General features: G+C 42.2%; 1 protein-coding gene across 3 annotated transcripts in view; it reads left to right on the top strand.

Moving 5' to 3' along the window:
• Positions 1–1,312: 1,312 nt before the first annotated feature.
• The window catches only part of LOC139279764 (cAMP-dependent protein kinase inhibitor alpha-like), a 128,105-nt gene continuing 123,417 nt past the window's right edge, over positions 1,313–6,000 (top strand). Inside the window, exon 1 of one of the 3 annotated variants that reach the window (XM_070898965.1) lies at positions 1,313–1,612. The gene's annotated coding sequence lies outside the window, so the exon portion shown is untranslated. Of the gene's footprint in view, positions 1,613–2,021; positions 2,202–6,000 lie in introns of those variants that run through there. The other 2 variants (XM_070898968.1, XM_070898967.1) reach the window with 2 other exon arrangements.

Below are 6,000 nucleotides of genomic sequence, written 5' to 3'. Positions count from 1 at the left end.
AAACCTATTTAAAATACAGCCACGTAGTATACTTCAGTGTCAATAAAGAACTGATAAATAAATGGAAGTAATTTATTAGGTGACCTCTAGAGGACATAACCAAAGAGCTCAATTCCCTTTACTGACACACCATAACAATTAAATGATGTTTATATTTACTTCAACGCTGCCTGTTGTATTCATATATCAGCACAGTACAATCATTTCTGGGGAAAGGAATTGCTTATTTTTTTGAAAGTGCAAGACTTGAAAAGCCATCAGCACTACTTCCACGTCATGAAACGTGCTATCAACCAAACATCGTGGTAAGGAATCATCTGGTCCCTGTGTATAGTGACCTTATGCATTGATTGAAGGTTTCCTCTATTGGGTACATTGAGTGAAATTATTAGCGCGCTCTTTTAGAAGTGTTGTCTGTACTTGTGTAGTATTACCCGCAGACAGGGTGGGTTGGAGGGGGAGTACTGCTTTGATGAAAATTGTGTGGTGCTACTTCTAATCATAGATTAAGATAAACCACGAATATCTATAATTGGCATTACATCTTTATAATGGAGGCTGCAGTTCTATATATATATATATATATACACACACAAATATATATAGAGAGAGCTGCCAAGTCAGGCAGCAACTCAGTGACCCAAAATGTAAAACATACACATGATACCTGCGTATTTCAGTGAAATTGGATTTTTATCTTGGGGAGGGGCAGGGAGGAATTGTCAAAAATATAGTCGCTATTGGGAAAGTTTAAAAATAAGGCTTGAGGCTTCATCTTTCACTCCATGGTCCCCGAATACTTGTGGCCCCGTGTCATCTGCAGTCCATTACTGCTGTAAAACGTTGAACACCGTTCCATTCAGGGATATCTACAGGAATTGCCCCCCAGTTCTGCAGCAAGCAAGCGCGGAGAGGATCCAAGGTCTCCATTAAATATCATAACCTTCAACATTCAAGAAAAAAAACAACCGCGGGTTAATGCAGAGATCCCACAGCGCGGAGATCTAGTTTATTAAAAATATATATATCTGCATGCACATGCACAAGGTGTGCGTTTGTTCGTTCCAATTTCTCCTGGTTGTGTGTGAGGATTTGAACTGCGTGCCTGGCGCTGTAATGCCAGGTTCCGTTCATTGTCTGGATTCGCTCTGTGCGTTGTATTTGGCAACACTCGTTGAATGCAAATACGCAGGGCATTGTTGTGGAGCAGACCACTTTTTCCAGACAGTAGGGGTGGCGACAGCTATGCAAATCAAAAGCCAGCAGCGGAAGTTCCGTTTTCGGATTCAGCACAACGCGACAGTATAATCGACCGGCGTCCACAAACACTCGTCGTGGCCAAAGATCGACCACTGATTAAATTCTAATCGACATTGCAGCCAGCTGCCGCACTGCCTCCCCCGATGCAGCAGTGGTGGCGGACAAGTCGCTGTCTTGGTACCCGATACATTGTGTCACTCGTGAAACCTTGCACAGAATGACGCGCTGTAGGTGTGTGACTTACAAGGGGATTCCTGCCTGCTTTCTAACTTGATCTACACCCAATATCTTCAATTCTCAGCTCGAAAAAGGATTCTCTTTCTTCTCTGGCCGCTTATTTTTTATCATTGGGGTAAGTGATTGTCGACTGCATATTTTATTTTTAAGCATTTGATGTCAAACTTGTCTGAATTGCATTCAGGGTTAATAGTGTCAGATTTAGAAAGCTGTGTTCACTATTATAACCCCCCACCCATCCCTCGCTATAAATCAAGACATTTCCCCTCTCCCTCTGTTTTGAAAGGCGCGATTTCCTCTTTCGGCAATCGCATAACTGGTTTATTTCAGTCGAATTGGTGTCAGTTTCATGAATTCAGAACAGCGGCTCCCTGCTCGGATTAATTTAGAAGCAAGGCAAGCGAGTCAACGAATTGCAGTTAAATATCAGTGGTACTAAGCAGAGTAATTGCTGTGAAGTAATTGTGGAAAGACAGACGTGGAGATGTTTTTTTAATGGCTATGAGGCAGAAGCAATTCGCAATGTCCAGTAAAACAAAACGTCCCTCCTCCACCCTCCAATAAATCTATGCTGTGGTACACGAAATAGCTCCAACTAATTTTCGAGTTCCCCATAGAATCGTTGGCGATTACATGGAAATCACATGCATCCGTAAATCATGTGATTGGCTTGCCCCGAAGAGAGCGTAAGTGTCTGCTAAAGGGTAAGTGAGGGGATTTACTCCGCGTCAGGGTATGTTTTGTGCTGGCGTGCCAAGGGTATTTCAAGATCTTGGGGAAAGTTGTCTCGTAGGCGGCCCTTTTAAATCAGGGCGATGTTATTTGATGTATTTAACTCGTAATTTTGTAATGGTCTGTTCTAGTCACAGCACCGTGTTTGGTCGCTAATGAATTTAATTAACGATTTTAATAGGCATTAAAAAAAACTCTTTTGTGCTTGTACAGCAACTGGAAGTGAACCCACCCCACTGTCGACGCGTCTGGGCTTTTTTGCGATTCGGTTGTGCCTCCCTGCCCATAGTTGGCCTCGCCTCCTTTCTCTCAAATTGTAAATATTGGTTCATTCCACATTTCCAGCTGTTTTCAATCAAAACATGTCGGGCTGGGGGGATATTGGGAGTTTCCAGGCAGGATGAGTTTCTGGATCAGAAAACAGATTTTCCCACAAAATAAAATCTCCAATTTCGAGATGTCCTGCGTTGGCAAACATTCTCCTGAAGCAGGCATGCACTGGGGGCAGTATGAACCTTTGCAGCGCAGTCTATTTAAAGCGTGCATTTTAAAATAACACCAACTAGTGCTGTGTTTACTTATAATAGCCACGGCACTTCAAAATAATTATAATGTGAGAGCTTTGGAAGATGTAATGAACGCAAGTCTTTTTAAGCAACCAGTTGTAGAGCTGAGTGCAATGGGCTAAAAGACGACTTCATCACAATAGAACGCGCCCTTGTGCCTTGTTCCAGATGTAATAACATGGCTAGTAACCTTTACTATGGTGACACTGCCTTTTTAAATGATATTTTGATTGTATTTCTGGTTTGTAAGGGATACGTGTAAAGTCAGTTGTCTGCCTGCCGCTGTTCAACGCAACGGTTTCGGGGAATTTTTAAAACTATAAGCTTCACATGGAAGCTTCACTGTCTCGTCAGGACCTTTTTTTTAAAAGGCGGACATTTAGTTAAGCCGGCTTTGAATTTGGAGGAAATCTGGTATATCTCAATTCATTTGGCTCCAGTACAGGGTAGCTTAAAAAACAGTTGGTTGATGAATAAAGTCTGTCATCGTCTTGCATACTGGTTCCATATATGGGGGAGCCTTTTCCAACACCTCTGTCCTGCAAAGGGACAAGAAAAAAACTTGTTTGGCAGACGATATCTTTATCAATATTTGCATTAGTGTGACCATTGAGGCACACAATTCTCTTGTTTTTCCTCCTAAACTTGTCATCCTCCATGCTCCTCTTCCTCCTACATCCTCACTATTGAAGTCAATTCTCTGCCCTGTCTACTACACTAATTCTTTCACAGGACCTCATGTGGACTCTTTGCTTTCCTCCCCTCTGGCAATCCATGTGCTTTTAAACCTTAAGCTTGGCCTCCCCTAATCATCACATACGAAATGCTTACCGGGCTTGAAGGGGTAGATGCAGGGAGGATGTTTCCTCTTGCTGTGGAGTCTAGAACCAGGGGTCACAGTCTCAGAATAAGGGGTCGGGCTATTTTGGAGTGAGATGAGGAGAAACTTCTTCACTCAGAGGGTGGTGAATCTTTGAAATTCTCTACCCCAGAGGGCTGTGAAGGTTCAGTCTTTGAGTATATTCAAGACAGAGAATAATGTTTTTTTTGAATATCAAGGGATATGGGGATTGTGCAAGAAAGTGGAGTTGAGATAAAAGATCAGCCATGATATTGAATGGCCTACTCTTGCTCCTAATTCTTATGTTCATTGTGCTTTAACTTGTCTTCTCTCTTCAACTTTTGTGCTTTCTAGCACTATGGGCCTTCACCTACATTTTTGAATAAAAATAGATTATTTACATCCATGCTTGGCACCCAGCTTGTAACGCTCAACCACACAATAGTTGGAATTGTAATCTAATACTGTCTGTTGTTTGCTGAAGTGCCACCGATAAGACAAAGCTTAAATGGTAGGTAAGTCAACTCCGGTATTTTTCCTAGCCAGACCTCCTGTCACATTGAAAATTATTCAAAGAATAGCTGCTAGGATTTCTTTGTAGATATAGAAAGACATCTGTCTTTCAGAAATTGCATATCGATTTTTGATTTTGTTGACTTTTTTTAAAAAAGAAACCTAAGATGTGTATTTAAGAGCTGATTAATTTTTATTTAAATCTGTAAAAGACTGCTTTTCATTTTGATGTCCCTAAACCCCTCTACCTCCTTTTTAAGATGCTGCTTAAAATCTACTAACCAAGCTTTTGGTAATCTTTCCTAATATCTCTGTGGCTTAGTGTCAAATCCTGTTTGATAATACTCCTGTGAAGCATGTTGGGATGTTTTACTATGTTAAAGGCGCTATATAAATGAAAGTTATTGATGAGATTTTGTGTGTACTAGGCCCATGCAGTGGAGCCTGGTCTCCAATCGTCTTGGATCCCCTTGCCATTGGACCAAGACCTTGCTCTGTCAAGCCCGTGTGGTAGCTGGTCTGCAATGGCCATCCCACGTTAAAAGAAGTCATGTGCAGACATCTTCCACACTTAAAAAAAAATCAAGTAATCCTCGACTCTGAGGGACTGCCTACGAAGAAGTTGTTGATGAAAACAACAAATGAGGGAGGCCTAAATAAACCCAATACGGTCAGTTTTCTCCTGCAAACTTCATTATTGTTGTAATGGGAGGTTAATTTCTATCACTCAAATTCAACAGATATCTGGGTAGAAGCCACTATGGGAAAGGAGGAGTTAGAATCATAGAACGGTTACAGCACAGAGGGCGACCATTTGGCCCGTCGAGCCTGTGCCGGCTCTCTGCAAGAGCACTTCAGCTAGTCCCACAGCCCTGCAAATTCTTTTCCTTCAGGTACTTATCCAATTTCCTTTTGAAAGCCACAATTGAATCTGCCTCCACCACCCTCTCCGGCAGTGCATTCCAGATCTTAACCACTTGCTGTGTAAAAAAAGGTTTTCCTCATGTTGTCTTTGCCAATCACTTTTAAATCTGTGTCCTCTGGTTCTCGACTCTTCAGCCAAAGGGAACAGTTTCTGTCTGTCTACTCTTGTCAAGACCCCTCCTTTTGAACACCTCCATCCAACCTCCTCTCAACCTTCTCTGCGCTGAGGAGAGCAACCCCAGCTTTTCCAGTCTATCCATGTAACTGAAGTCCCTCATCCCTGGAACCATTCTTGTAAATTCTTTCTATACCCTCTCTAAGGCCTTCACATCCTAAAGTGTGGTGCCCAGAATTGGACACAATATTCCAGTTGCGGTCAGACCAGTATTTTATGAAGGTTCTTCATAACTGCCTTGCTTTGAGTTGTGGACTCTCTTTTAATAAGTATATCATCACATTTCTTTGAATACTTTTAGTAAGTAAAGCCAATATTCCAGCAAAGTCATGAAGCAGTGCGCAGTAGAATTGATTCTTTTAAGTAGGACTTTCCCTCCTTGAGATTGGTGTCTAGGTAGTACACATCACTGGTGGGTGTGGTAGAGACACAGCAGGGGAGTAGCAGGAAGTGCACGGTGTGACCTCAGCATCCCTAGGTTAGGAAATTTGCAGGTCTGCAATGGGCTCAGCTTTGATAACCACCTTTCCCTTTGCCCATGGTTGAGGAATTTCCATGCAGGAGCTTGCTGTGCACAAGTTGGCTGCAGCGTTTATTACATTCCAAAAGTGACTACACTTCAAAATTACTTCATTGGCTGTAAAGTGCTTTGGGGTGTCCTTGGTTGTGAAAGAGGCTATATAAATGCAAGTCTGTCTTTCCTTCTTTTGAATATCATGCAGCATATAATGGGTTGGCAATGCGACACTGCC

Source organism: Pristiophorus japonicus, chromosome 14, assembly GCF_044704955.1.
Source record: "Pristiophorus japonicus isolate sPriJap1 chromosome 14, sPriJap1.hap1, whole genome shotgun sequence".
Taxonomy (NCBI): Eukaryota; Metazoa; Chordata; class Chondrichthyes; family Pristiophoridae; genus Pristiophorus; species Pristiophorus japonicus.
This window is presented reverse-complemented; position numbering and strand designations above follow the sequence as displayed.